Source organism: Alnus glutinosa, chromosome 6 (genome assembly GCF_958979055.1).
Source record: "Alnus glutinosa chromosome 6, dhAlnGlut1.1, whole genome shotgun sequence".
NCBI classification, from domain to species: domain Eukaryota; kingdom Viridiplantae; phylum Streptophyta; class Magnoliopsida; order Fagales; family Betulaceae; genus Alnus; species Alnus glutinosa.
The window spans coordinates 12,031,343-12,046,825 of NC_084891.1; the positions used below are offsets into that span (position 1 = coordinate 12,031,343).

General features: G+C 40.6%; 1 pseudogene; it reads right to left on the reverse strand.

The window, feature by feature from the left end:
- The window catches only part of LOC133871526 (uncharacterized), an 83,334-nt pseudogene that overhangs the window by 2,817 nt on the left and 65,034 nt on the right, over positions 1–15,483 (reverse strand).

The following is a 15,483-nucleotide window of genomic DNA, read 5'->3' on the forward strand; positions in this document are numbered from 1 at the left end:
CTGTAGATGGCTCCGCATCTTTCTCCTTTGTGCTGCCACTTCCTTGCTCTTGTTGTGCAACAGGGTTCTCTTCAGGAAGAACCATTTGGTTGTCCACTTGTCTCCCTGACCTAAGCGAGACAATGGCTTGAACATGCTCTTACTCTTGCACAACATTGGATGAACTTCCCCCTTGAAACTGCCACCTTGGATTTGGCACGAGCTGGCTAGGAAGCTTCCCCTTCTCTCTCTCACCCAATTGATTTGCCATTTGCCATTTGCCCAAGCTGAACTTCCATCTTGGCAATTGCTTGAGAGTTCACCATGGTGGCATTCTTCACTTCACTGATAGTTTGGTTTGTAAACTGCATGAAGGCTTTGCGAGAGTCCTTTAATGTGGAATGTGAAGAAGAGGGTGGGGCTTGAGTAGGGACTTGGTATGCTGGTGCTGGTAGCGCTTGGCGACCCTGAACCGATTGATAGAATCCAGGGGGTATTGATTATGGGCTTGATGAGAGGGTCCCCCTTGATTCATTGATTGGTTCTGCTTCCACGAAATATTTGGATGGCTTTTCCACCCAAGATTGTAAGTCTCAGAGAATGGTCCATTGGATTGCTTCCTAAAGTCATTGAAAGCATTGACTTGTTCCAGTGATGACTCGACGAAGGTTGGCAAAGAAGGACAAGTCTGTACCGAGTGAATGAGACTGGCACAAATGGAACAGTAATCCATGTGAAATGGGTTCATAGCATTAATGGATTTCCCAATGACAAGCGCATCGACCTTCTTAGTGAGGGAATCTAACTTCATCTTTAGCTCCATATCTTCCTTCACCTCATAGATGCCTCCCTTCTTTTGGATATGAGCAGATTTGTCTCGACAGCTCGATAAATCCCACTGCTGGGAGTTGTCGGACAACTGATCTAAGGTCCGATATGCTTCTTCTCCAGTCAAATTTAGAAATGCGCCTCCATTCATTCACTCAATCATGCTACGGTTGGATTGAGTCAATCCTTGGTAAAAGAACTGTACGAGTCTCCATTTCTCGTATCCATGTGGAGGGCACTTAATCAACATATCTTTAAACCTTTCCCAACTTTCAGAAAATTTCTCATCCTCCTCTTGCGAAAAAGAACTTATTTCCTTTCTACATTCGTTCACCTTTGACATTGGGAAAAATTTGTTGTAAAACTTGGTTAACAAGTTATCCCAAGATGTGATAGACCCAGGCATACTTGAATCCAGCCATGCCTTGGCTCTATCATGAAGAGAGAATGGAAAAAGTCTAAGATGCACAGATTCCTCATAAAAGTTTTGAAATTTGAAAGTAGCATAGATATCTTTGAATTTTTTCACATGATTGTAAGGATTTTCGAGGTCCAAGCCATGGAATGAGGGCAAGAGTTGCATCACATGCGGTTTCAGATCGAAGTGGGTGGGAAAACTATACATGACGCAGAGTTTGTCGCAACGGGTGCAAATAAATCCTTGAGTGATCTAGTGTAGTCCACATTTTCTGCTCTGGGCTGCTCCACATTTACATTGGGATTTCCTGCCATGTTGTCTCCCATCTCAGAAGTTGTTCGTCGCTCAACTTTTGCTCGGACAGTTGTTTTACGCTTTTTCCTAAACACCCTATCTATATCGGGATCTAAGTGTAACAATTCTAAGTTCAAGGATCTCTGACCAAGTATACACAGAATTCCAAACAAAATTTAACCACAAAAGAAACAAGATAGAAAAAAAGAAGGAAAAAAAAAAAATAGACAAGATAGAGAAAAGAAATTGCAAGTAGGGTAAACAAAATTCTCCAAGGTGCAATCTAGGTAAGTTCCCAGGAAGGTGAGGGGGGTCACACCGGACACACTTAAATCCCAAGATCTCCCTTGCCAGAATTCGCCTTGATTTTGCCCCTTAGATAGTTATGTAGACCCACACTAGCAAAGTCTTCTCTTTTCTCTTATTATTTTTTATTCTTTTATTTTTTATTTTTATTTTGAAGATTAAAAGAAAAATAGCACAAACAAAATAAATAAGAGAAAAATCAAGTCTAATCACGAATGCATACAATGAAACAAAGATACAAAAAAAAAAAAAAAGTAAAAATTAAAACTTACAAGATTGGACCAAAAATATTTTTTGGTGAAAAAAAAATAAATTTCCTCTATTGAACTTCTCTAGGTAATGCCTTCTGTGTTGGTTTGATCAATTGACTTCGCAAAATTCCGCAGAACCTGAAACAACAACATAACAGAAATCCTTGCTCTTTTGCTGGATGTGACCGGTGATGCCGCAGTGATGACATGTGAGCAGGCTTCTTTTGTTGGAATGCTGCTTGACTTTCTCCGCAGAAATATGGTTAGCATTATTACAACCAATATTGCCCTTACCTTTTATATGTCTCCTATGCGGAGGGATATATTTTGATGAGGAAGAATCTTCAATTTCACTTTTCCTTAGAGCATCCTGCTTAATCCAAGGCCTGTGGGATCTCAACAAATAACAATTTGGCCTAATATGACCAATCTTCCCACAATTATGACAAGTAGGGACAAACTTACCATGAGCTTGTGTACCTGTATCTTTGGATTTTGGCTTCACACAATTATTCAAGCAAGAATTTTCATAATTATCCAAACAAGCAATGTCTATTATCACAAGCTTAATAACAATAGATTCTAATTCAGAATCAGAAGCATGTGAAGTAGAAGCACTCAAATTATCAACAATTAAATGAGGCTTGTTGAAATACCTGAATGAATACAAAGCATGCTCTTTAAATTATCACTAGAGAATTTTTCCAATTTATTCTCAAGTGAATCAATAATGTCAAATAGCGCGGTATTCTTAGATTTCAAAGAGTCAATCAAAGCATGTGATTCAGATAATTGAACAATCAAAGACTCTTTTTCTTGCTTTACCTTTTTAAACTCTTTATGAGAAACTTTAGAATGTTGAACATTGTTCAATTTATTAAAAACCTTAAAGAGCTTAATATCAGAATCCTCATTAAATAACTGAGAAGAATTCATGATAAAAGGTGTAATAAAAAAAATAGAAGTCACAAAAGATAAGGATCACACTCAGGAAATAAATCCTTTAAACAGAGTGTACCCGCTCTAATACCAATTGAAAAAATAAATGACTTCTAATTAACTGTGTGTGAATAGTGTGCAACAAAATATTAAATGGGGAATTTAAAGGAGACAAATATTTTGCTGACGAAGTGGAAACTCAATTAAGAGAAAAACCACTCCGGGGTAGCCAAACGCAGGATATCCACTATTCAGAAGACAAAGCTAGTTACAAAGCAGTAGCATTCACATACCCTTATGCAGTGGTTGTACCTTGAACTCTAACGTGTAACCCAACAAGAACGCCTCCCATCCAAGTCACATACTTGAAGGGGTCTTCAATGGAATCCTTTACCTTAGGGCCAACCCCTTAGATAGACTTCAGTTCAGTACAGCAACGGCAACGGCTTGAGAGAGACTAGATCAGCACAATAACTCTAAAATATAACTCTCTGAGCACTACAGAATTCAATACCGAATTCTTACCATTCTCAAGCCTAGGGACCTTTATTTATAGGCTGTAGGTTCAAATGAGTGTCTGGCTTCAAATACCTAGGCGCCTTCCGGACTGTAGACATAAGGAGTTCGGACGAACAACTGTGCGATTGGCTTTCCAAATTTCGTAGAAATTCTTTCCTGAATTGAGCTGCGTCTGGACGGTGTTGCCCTATCATCCAGACAGTTGCACTTTAGCTGCATACAATTTTCATATCAAGGCTTCACATGTCCGAACCATAGGATTTGCCATCCAGACGGTGAATATGATGCACGCAATTTCCATATATGAAGCTTATGCGTCCAGACCATGAGGACTAACGATTGGACGTTTGAATTTTCAATGCTCGACTTACCTTATGGATGAGCGCGTCCGGACGGGAATCCACAAAGTCCGGAAGATTGCAGCTGCCTTCCTATATCTGTGTTTTTGAAAGAAATCCCATAGCTGATCGAACACTGAGTGGCGTTCGGACGTGCTGCTAAAACGTCCGGACGGATGCAAGCTGGAGCAGTTCGAAGCTTCTCGACATAGGGGAAGGTCCGAACAAAAAGTTCTCGTCGTTCAGATGGATGATGCTTGGATAGTTTAGTGTCCGGACGAAATATCACGTTGTTCGGACGGATGCAAGGGATCTGATTTCTTGACTTGGAATCTGTGCAGAATCTTCTAGAAACATATCTCTGAAGAAGACTTCTGAAAACTGACTGAACCCCTGATTAAAAGCATCATTGTTTATGTTATTGACTGATGAGTGTCTAGGCATTTCACTAGGCCGTTCGGACGATAAACTCGGGATCCGACTTTTGCTGAGCTGTAGACTTTGCAGAGTCTTCTTGGAGTCCAAAAATTCCTTCTTTGTGCTTGTGACACTGATCTTGTCATAATAAGGCCCTTTCCATATCAGAGAAATAAACTTTGAATATTTGAAGACTCTGAACTGATACGGCATCCCTGTGAAATCAACAACAGTACATGATAGTGATTTTGTCCAATAGAATGCAACCAACATAAAAACTAACAAAACCGTGTTCAAATGAGACAACCCCTTCGAACAAGATAACACGTCTGCACATAGTTCAAGTGAGCCACGTATGAAGCCATGCAAAATTAAATTTTGAATACTGTTCGAATGAGACATATACCCTACAAACACAAACTTCCCTGCATGCAACTTAGATACGTCAAAAATAGGGACGTAAATAAACCAGTCCGTTCGACAACCCGCTCGGATTAGCCCGATCCAAACTCGAGCTCGATACTGTAGAAACTCGCTCGTTATTGTAGAAACCCCCTCGAGTAGTAAGTGATACATACCTGACTCGCTCGACAAAACTCGATAAGGGCTCGCGAGCTCAGCTCATTTAAAGCTCGACTGGATCGCTCTCCCCGCTTGTTAGCACAACTCGTTAGATCGTTCATATCTCTTATATATTACTAAAACTGAGTTATATAAATTTAAGCATATATATTTGTAATTAAGTAATATATGATATATATATATATATATGTGTGTGTGTATTAGTTAACATACTAACTAGTTAGTTCATAAACTAACATATTATCTAGTTAATTAACATATACTAAGTATATGTAATTGACTATATGTTACTCGATATTTTTTGTATATATATAAATAAGCATATAGTATACTAGCTTCGTAAATATTGTATTACATATTAATTATAAGACTTTGATAATAGTATTTAGTATGTTAAACTAACATATGAAGTTATTAATAATTAGTATGGAGGTTGTTCACAAACTCGGGCTTAAACTCCGCTTTGATCATAGATTGAAAAATTTAATAGCCTACCTCGAGCTTTAGTTGAGTCGAGCTTGTCAAGTAACCCGGCTCGGCTTGAATGTCATTCTGAATGAAGCTTGAGCTCGCCCAAGTTTTAAATGAGATGAGTTTGAACACGCATTTTTTAGCTCGGTTCGAATTCAAGCTCGACTCATAAACGAGCCAGTTTTGAAATCTTAAAACTCGACTCGACTCGGCTCGATTACATCCCTAGTCAAAAACATAGAACACAAAGGGTAGGGCTTAAAAGCCCTAGCCAAATTTCAGCCTTCATTTCACACTTGTCCGATATGTGGTAGAGAATTAGTTAAATCAGTGATGGTAGGGGCATTTTTGCCCACCGTACAGCAAAAGTCGGTTCATTCGTTTAATTAACCAATATCATACCGATAGTAACAATTTCTGACTATTTCAATTAACTTAGTTATATGTCAGTTGATTAATTAGTTACCGTGAGAGCCAAGACTTTTTTATGGGACAAAATAGGTTATGTTTGGACAAAAATGGATTTTTTTTAGGCTAAACAAGTGTTTATTGGACATAATTTTACATTGGATTTGACAATAGATTAGCCCACCCCATTTGGTACATTTAAGCCTATTGAGGCCAAGTCCATTTAGCACTGGAGGCGATTTTTCGCAACTTGAATGCAAATATCAACATGTCTTCAAATTTTTCTCCTCTTTTAATGTGGCGATTTTTCATTGACCATTAGATGAAGTCACTGTTTCTACCTCTATGTGACAATGGGAATTTGCCCCTACATTCCACATAATAAGAAGTTGATCTTCCAATGAATTATCACAAACAAAAAAGATGATGAAATGGAAGAGAAATATTCATAAGCTAGCACCAAATCCTACCAAAGTTAACCATTATGCAGATAAAATACCATCATACCTGGTAGCATAAGTTTTCAACATTACCAAGATGTTGTTCATTATAGATGTACTCTAGGCTAAACTAAAATATTCATTTCAAGCCAATATCAAAGATCTTCGTAAATAGTTATAAAACTTAATACAACACAAGTAGTCTCAAAACAGTAATTAGCCCATAAAGGGCAACACGGTTACACAAAGTCACAATCAAAACAAGTAAATCAAAAGCCAAGTAGCCAACAACCATTCCAAATTTCCACAAGCCACCACCAACATGAGACATAGTGATCAATCAAAAAAGAGTAAAAGACCACAAACAACTAAATATCAAGTAAGAAAATAATACGATGCAAAACAAAATTACTAAATACTATCAACGAAACATCACTTGACAAAGTCCATCCCTCAAGCCTTAATTTGCGTCAAATGTGATGGAATTAGACACAATTTATACCATAGGAAATTTTTAAAGAATTAGTAATTAAAAATCAAATCAATCAAATAATTGGAACAATGAACAAATATGAAATTAACAAATATTATCTTAGTCAAGCTCGTAGCTCTCTTCTTCTTCAACACTAGGCAAGTGTGACTCATCATGCTTTCTAATGGGAGAAGATCTCAACCAATTCTAAGTACATATAAGAGCCTCCACTGGTTTTGGAACCAAAGAACTCTGAAAAGGATTTATCATGCAACTTCCCGTGCTAAATGTTGACTGAGAAGCAACAATGGTAATTAGAATTGGCAATGCATCTCATGCTATCTTGGAGAGGACCAGAAACTTTGCCGAAATTACCTTCCACCTCATTAAAATATCAAAGCTTTCACTTGGTGTCTCAACATCCTCCACAAAATACTGTTCTATCTTCTATCCAATATTGCATCAAATTTTTGGACGCCCAAAATGAATGGAAGTCCCTTAAAGCATCTTTCTTATTTTGATTAGAAGTACCCACAGTCATTGAGGTTGAACTTGTACAACTCTGCTCTTTATCAACAGGCCTAGCTCCACTTCCACCCTTCTTAGTACTAGAAGCATAGTGATGATATAACTGAGCCAAGACATTCTTTAATTTGGTGACAATCCTTTATGTTTTCTCAATCCCAACATTACTTATTGATAAGAGCTGAATGTTGCCCCTTTAACTCGCATATGTTAGCCTCTTAGTTTCATTGTAATTTGATGTTTTGTGTTGTTTTTGTATTTTAAGCATTTTCATGAATTTAAGGAAAAAAAAAAGTAATCCTTCGATCTTAAAGCTTTAAAAGTAGCAAAAGAAAAATTCAGCATTCTGTAAGGCAAAGGGCTCGAGCGTAGCTTACTTGGGCTCAAGCTCAGCACCCAGCTTAATGAGCTCGAGCGCATTACCCAAAAACAGTCGAGTGTGACTAGCACATCAATCCACATCCTGCGCACGAGCGCAAAAACAACTAGGCCCGAGCACAAACTGAGCTCAAGCGCATTCGCATGGCTAAAGCTGACAGCAAGGCAGAACCAGAAAAGGAAAGAAGTTTTACTTCTCCCACTTGAACTAGAAGTTCTAGTAGACCAAAGATTGGACTAGGGTTACTCTTGTAGTCTACAAATACACCCTATTTTCGTGCATTGAGAGCAAGGCACATTACATAGAAGAAATCAATAGATTAGTAGCTAGGTTTTAGGGGAAAAATGCTTCAAAGTTCCAGGAGCTTCTTGGAATGGATTTCTCCTTCATAAAGGCGATTTCCAGCACCTCCATGAGCTGCTAGATCATCCATAGGGTATTGATGTAGCCCTTTCCAAGTAATAATGGTGTAAGTGTATTTTCCTTGGGAATTCTATGAACATGAATGATGGTTGTTTAATCTTAAAATTATGCTTTAAATGTTTATATTTAGTTTTAATAAACCTCTTATCTTGTCTTAAATAGATTTTTATTGAACTCAACCTTTGTATTTTTTGTGATTGTTTGAAGGATAGTTTTACAACGGTTTTAATGTACACCAAATCAAGAGGGTTTGATTGGTCATGCTAAGGAATGATGAATTGCTCTACACCTTAGTTTAATTTGGGTAGAACAATTCCTACTTGCCGAAAGATGAGTTATGCTTTTCCCTTGATTATGTGTATGCTAATTAAGAGATTTGGTAATTCATGCCTAGGGAAGACGGATCGTACCATATCTTAGTGCTTAGGTGGACAATCCGTACTAACTAAAATGGGTTATTCTTATCTCTTAATAAAAGAAATTTCTTGACGACATTGTTAGGTGCTTGAGAAACACACACGATTCATATCATTTATGTAAATGAAATTTCTATGTTAAATGCAATTTACCGTTATTATGCGGTCACTAGTGAAATCAATCCCTTATAAATTCTCCATACTATCTTATTTTTACGTTTACATTTCTATTTAGTTTCAATTGCAAATAAAAAATAAAAAATATTTTCTGATTTAGATTAGAGTTAATTTCAGTAACTTAACAACCAAACCAACAATCCTTGAGGTTCAACACCTTCACATAGATCTATCCTACAAAGATTCATTCTATTGCGAGTTGTTAGTTTGTGATTGGCCTCATTCTGTGTTTGGACAAAATCACTTGTTTGTAAAGATGCTTTTAAACAGGGATTTCACTATTCAGAAGTATTCCAGATGATTCTGCACTGCTTTCATGACAGAAGTTTTCAGAGTCCCTATCAGCCGTCTGGACGATCGTGCCATCCCGTCTGGACGCCCATCTGTCCACTGTTCCATCCATCTAGACGACGTGCCATACCGTCCGGACTCCCGACAGACCAAGCATCATCTGTCAGGATGACGTGACTCTCCGTCCAGACGCACCACTATATCGAGAAGATTCTGTTCCAGCTTGCATCCGTCCAGACGTCTCAGCAGCCCGTCCGTAAGCCTCTCAGTGATCGATCAGCTTCAGATTCTTTCCGAGTTCAATTTAAGGGAAGATTGCTTCAACCGTCCGGACGACGTGGATTCTCGTCTGGACGCACTCATACATAAGGCAAGAATCGCAATTCAAATATCACCGTCCGGACGACAGTCAGCATTGGTCCGGACGCGTGTTCATCAATTAAGGAAATTGCCGATTCGACTTCAACCGTTCGGACGACTGCCTATCATGGTCTGGACGCGCGCATAGCAGATATGGAAATTGCGTTTGAAGTTCAGCCGTTCGGATGCTTATCCCCATGGTCCGGACGCGCGTAGCCTTATAAGGAAATTACTTGCAGCGGACGTACGACTGTCCGGACGACAGTGTCTCACCGTCCGGACGCGGCTCTTAAAAAGGAAAGATTTTCAGCGAAAATCTCAAAAAATTCTGTTGCACTGTTGTTCATCCGGACGGCCCAGGTTCATCGTCCGGACGGCGTCCGTACATATTACAGCAGTCACCCATTCTGCACCTTAGCCTATAAATAGAGGCCTCTGGGCATTGAGAACTGCAAGAATTCGGTATTGAATTCCATAAGTGCTCAGATAAGTTATTTTGAAGATTGTTGAGCTAATTTAGTTTCCTTTGAAGCCATTGCAAGTGTGCTGTTGCTGCGCTACAACTAAAGTCTATCTTAGGGGTTGGCCCTAAGGTAAAGGATTCCATTGAAGACCCCTTCAGGTAGGAGACCTGGTTGGGAAGCATTCGTGTTGAGTTACACGTTAGAGAGCAAGGTATGACCATAGCATCGGGTATATATGAGTGTTACTATCTTATATCTAGCTTTGTCTTCTGAATAGTGGATATCCTGGGTTTGGCTGCCCCGGACTGGTTTTTCTCTTAATTGAGTTTCCACTTCGTCAACAAAAATTTCTGTGTCATTTAATTTCCGCATTGTTATTTTTGTTGACACTTTGTGCACACACTTGTTGTTTATTGTAGAAGTCAATTTCAATTTTCACGAGTGATTATTTTATTATTGACACACTCAAGACTACATCACCAAAATTCTAAAACATCCATCTTGTAACATGGATAAAGCATAGATCGTCATTTTCTCTCAATGACCTGCAAAACACTAAAACGCCAAGACTAACCAAAAACATCATAAAATATTGTTAGTTTGTGATTGGATACATTATGTTTGACAAAATCACTTTTATGTAATGTTGCCATTTGATTAAGGATACCGTTTATTTCAGAGTCTTTGTTTCAGAAATGTGCTTCTCAAAGTTAAAAGAAGATTCTATGCAGTTTCCAAGTTATAAGAAATCGGATCCCAAGCTTCTGTTTGGATGGCTTAGTCATGGGTCCAAATGCCCTTCAGAGTTTACTATTCAAGCTTGCATCTGTCTGGATGTTTTAGCAACATGTTTGAATGCTCTTCAGAGTTCAAGAAGAATCCAGCGTTTCAAGTGCATCTGTCCGAACGACTTGGCAATATCATCCAGATGCCAGTCAATGTTCGACAAGTAAAAAGATTTCCTTCATAGACACAGATATGGGAAGACAGCTGCAACAGTCCGGACTTCAGGTGTACACCGTCCAGACGCTATCCTTGATAAGGCAAGACATGGAGAAGAATTGCAACCATCTGGACATCAGGCCAACGCCGTCCAGACGCCAATCCTTATTATGGAAATTGCGTGCAACTGAAGTGCAACCTTCCGGATGCTAGGGCAACACCGTCTAAATGCGGTCTTATTGATGTGTGTTTTAATGAGTACTCGCAAGCGTACGAATTGTTTGCAATATAGTGTGTGCAAGTGCGAGGTCGAATCCACAGGGAAATGGTCAAATGTTGGTGTCTTGTTTAATCAACCTCATTTTAACCTAGTTCCAAAGGTTTGAGGATTGATTCAAGAGCAAAAGACTAAATAAAAGAGATGGAATGAAATATGCAAATTAAAAGGAACTAAGGCTAAGGAATCTACCAAACCAAATCCAACAACTCACACTCTTAGTTTCCACTTGAACACCCAAAGAACATTAAGCTTAGGGTGTCATTCAAGTTTCTCAACCACATACTCTAGAACCATTAAATGAATCCAACTCAAAGATAAATCACAAAGAGTACCCATTTGAAATCAAATCATCCAATGTATCCATTCAATGAACAAATCACAATGGATATCATCATTCAAACCGATAAAACAATGTATCCATCGGTTGAAACACATTAAATGTCCTATATCTACCAACACCCACATTCATTGCAAAAGATAAAGCATTTAAATGAATGGAACTTGAATAACAAATGTGATATATCATCAAATGTGCAAGTATTATAACAAGAGTGTGAGTGTCATCAATGGAAAGGTTTCATCCTCAACCTTAGTTAAGGTTACTAGCCTTCCATGACTAAGAACACCATAAGAAAATAAAGAACAACCATGGAAATAAAAGGAAAGCTTTACAAAAAGAAAGTGTCTAAGAACAAAAGCTACTAGAACACATTACAAAATGCACGAAATTAAAACCTATCTACTGTTCTCTGAACTCTCAAACAAGGAGGCATGGCTATGGCTTTTATAGAAGGAAATTAGGGCTAGAAACCCATGTAAAATGACTCCTGTAGCCCCCTCTAGGGTTCCTCTCTTGCTAGAGACAACCAAGAACACGAAACCAGCGTGTTCTGCTGCGAAAATCAGAGGGAGAACTGCTTTTTGTCATGGAGAAGCTCCTGATTGGGTGTTCTGGCGCGCTTCTGCAAAAGTAAGTTCTGGGAAATTTCGATCAATCGATTAATATTCGATCGATCGACTTCGGGCAAACTTGAACGGCAGACACTGTCCTGAAAATCACAACGAAAACACAAGAAATAAAATCAAATGATATGGAAAAATGATGAGGGTTGCCTCCCACAAGCGCTAAGTTTTCAGTCTTCAGCTGGACTTTCCATCCTGACGACAATCACTCCAAGTAACTCGGATCCTCTAAAAGGGTCGTCTCAACCTCCAAGCTCTGTAACTCCAAAAATGGCTTCAATCGTTGCCCGTTCACCTTGAACGTGCTGCCATTTTTTGGATCCTCAATCTCAATAGCCCCATAAGAAAACACTGATCGAACTATGAAAGGGCCTGTCCATCGAGATCGGACCTTCCTTGGAAACAGATGCAGACGTGAATTGTAAAGAAGGACTTTTTGACCGGGCTCAAAGAATCACCTCAATATGTTCTGGTCGTGAACCTTCTTCATCCGTGCTTTGTACATCCTAGCAGAATCATAAGCATCGTTCCTCAGCTCTTCCAATTCATTGAGTTGGAGCTTCCTCTGTGAGCCAGCCTTTGTGAGATCGAAATTCAGCTGCTTAATGGCCCAGTAGGCTCTGTGCTCCAACTCCACAAGCAGATGGCATGCTTTCCCGTACACTATACGGTAAGGTGACATGCCAACCGGAGAGACCAATCTTTCCTTGACGGGTTCACCGTCTTCTCTAAAATCCTCTTGATCTCTCTATTTGAAACCTCCACTTGTCCACTCGTCTGAGGGTGATAGGGAGTGGCAACCTTGTGCGTGATGCAATATTTCTTCATCAGCTGCTCGAAGACCCAATTGCAGAAATGCTTTCCACCATCACTAATAATTGCTCGAGGAGTACCAAAACGAGCAAATATAGTGTCTTTTAAAAACTGGACCACAACTCTGTGGTCATTGGTCTTGCAGGCAACTGCCTCCACCCATTTGGACACGTAGTCCACTGCAACCAGAATGTACAGATAGCCTAAGGAGAGTGGGAAAGGTCCCATGAAATCGATGCCCCACACATCAAAGATCTCGACAATAAGAATGGGGTTGAGGGGCATCATATTTCGGCGTGAAATACTCCCTAGCTTCTGACAGCGCTCGCATGAAACACAATAAGTGTGAGCGTCTTGAAAGATGGTAGGCCAGTAAAAACCGCACTGCAAAATCTTTGCAACGGTTTTCTTTGCACTGAAGTGGCCTCCACAGGCATGATCATGACAGAAGGAGATGACACTGGATTGGTCAAGCTCGGGAATGCATCTCCTAATGATCTGATCGGGACAATACTTGAACAAGTAAGTATCGTCCCAAAAAAAATTCTTCACCACGGACATGAATTTGGACTTATCTTGCCGCCCCCAATGCAAAGGCATTTGACCGGTGACAAGATAGTTCACTATGTCAGCAAACCATGGTGAGTGAGTATAAGCAATATGCATCAACTGCTCATCGGGGAAGGTCTCAGAAATGGGGACGGCTTCTTCCGTGAAGTCCATAGTAATCCTCGGGAGATGATCAGCCACCACGTTTTCGGAGCCCTTCTTGTCCCGAATCTTAATGTCGAACTCTTGTAAGAGCAAAATCCACCGGATGAGGCGAGATTTAGCATCCTTTTTGGAGAAAAGATACTTCAATGCCGTGTGATTCAAGTAGATGATGACTTTCGATCCTAGTAGGTAGGATCGAAACTTGTCCAGAGCAAATACGACTGCCAGCAGCTCCCTCTCAGTGGTCGAATAATTCAGCTGGGCGTCGTTCAGAGTTCGACTTTCATAATAAATGACGTGGGGAAGTTTGTCAATGCGCTGCCCCAACACAGCTCCAACGGCATAATCGGACGCGTCACATATGATCTCGAAAGGTGTACCCCAGTTCGGGGGCCGAATGATGGGTGTGGACGTCAGAATTGCCTTCAAGGCCCCAAATGCCTTCTTGCAGTCCTTGTCAAAAATTAAAAGGGCCTCCTTCACCAACAGTTTGCACAAGGGCCAGGCGATCTTGCTGAAGTCTTGGATGAATCGCTGATAAAATCCCGCATGGCCCAGAAAAGGATGAACCTCTTTTACCGTCCGTGGGGGTGGAAGGTTGGATATCAGGTCTACCTTCGCTTTGTCTACCTCTATCCCCCGACGAGAGATGACGTGCCCGAGCACAATTCCTTGCTGTACCATAAAATGACACTTCTCCCAATTGAGTACCAGGTTCTTCTCTTTACACCTCACCAAGACTAACGTGAGGTGGTGCAAACACTCCTCAAAAGATGACCCGAAAACCGAGAAGTCGTCCATAAATACCTCTAGGAAACGCTCCACCATGTCAGAAAAGATGCTGATCATGCACCGTTGAAAAGTAGCGGGTGCATTGCATAAGCCAAAGGGCATGCGTCGGTAGGCGAACGTCCCGAACGGACAAGTGAAGGTCGTCTTCTCTTGGTCTTCAGGGTCCACAGGGACCTGGTTATATCCAGAATAACCATCCAAAAAATAGTAATACTCGTGCTCGACCAACCGCTCCATCGTTTGATCAATGAACGGAAGAGGAAAGTGATCTTTCCTGGTGGCGGTGTTCAGCTTGCGGTAGTCGATGTAGACTCTCCATCCAGACTTTACTCGAGTTGGGACCAACTCACCTTCCTTGTTCTGCACGACCGTTACTCCAGCTCGCTTGGGCACTACATGAATGGGGCTCACCCATTTGCTGTTAGAGATTGGGTAGATGATGCTAGCATCCAACAACTTGATTACTTCTCCTCTGACGACTTCCTGCATGGTCGGGTTGAGCCTTCTCTGTGGCTCCCTCGATGGTTTAGTGTCTTCCTCCAGATGTATCTTGTGCATAACCACCGAAGGGCTGATTCCTTTAATATCTTCTATGGTCCAGCCTATAGCTTCTTTGTGCTCTCTCAAAATGTCCAGCAACTTCTCCTCCTGAGCAACATGAAGGTCCGAAGCTATCATCACCGGCAGAGTGTCGGCTGGACCGAGGAACTTATACTTAAGATTGTCCGGCAGGGGCTTAAGTTCCTTCTTAGGAAGCTCAGGTACTGTTACCTCCTCTTCTTCCTTTCTCTCTAGAGGAGCAAACTCTAAAATGGCATTTGCTTGCTCAAGTAACTCATCCAAGTCCAGATCTTCTCCGAACTGAGCAAAGCATACCTCCAGGGGGTCTTTGGTGCTTGATTCTTCCTCTATGATCTCCTCAATCAAGCAGGCACTTCCGATCTCATCACATTCCTCGGCCTCTTCCTGATGTCAAAGATGTTCAGCTCCACTGTCATATTACCGAAGGAGATCTTCATTACCCCCGTCCTACAGTTGATCAAGGCGTTAGCCGTAGCTAAGAATGGTCGCCCTAGGATTAATGGTATCTAAACTCCAACGTTTTGTACCGGCTCGGTGTCAAGCACTATAAAATCCACGGGAAAATAAAATTTGTCCACCTTAATCAAAACATCCTCCACTATTCCCCGTGGTATCTTAACTGACCGGTCAGCCAGCTGCAGTGTCATGGAGGTGGGCTTCAATTCTCCTAACCCCAATTGTAGGTAAACTGAATAGGGTA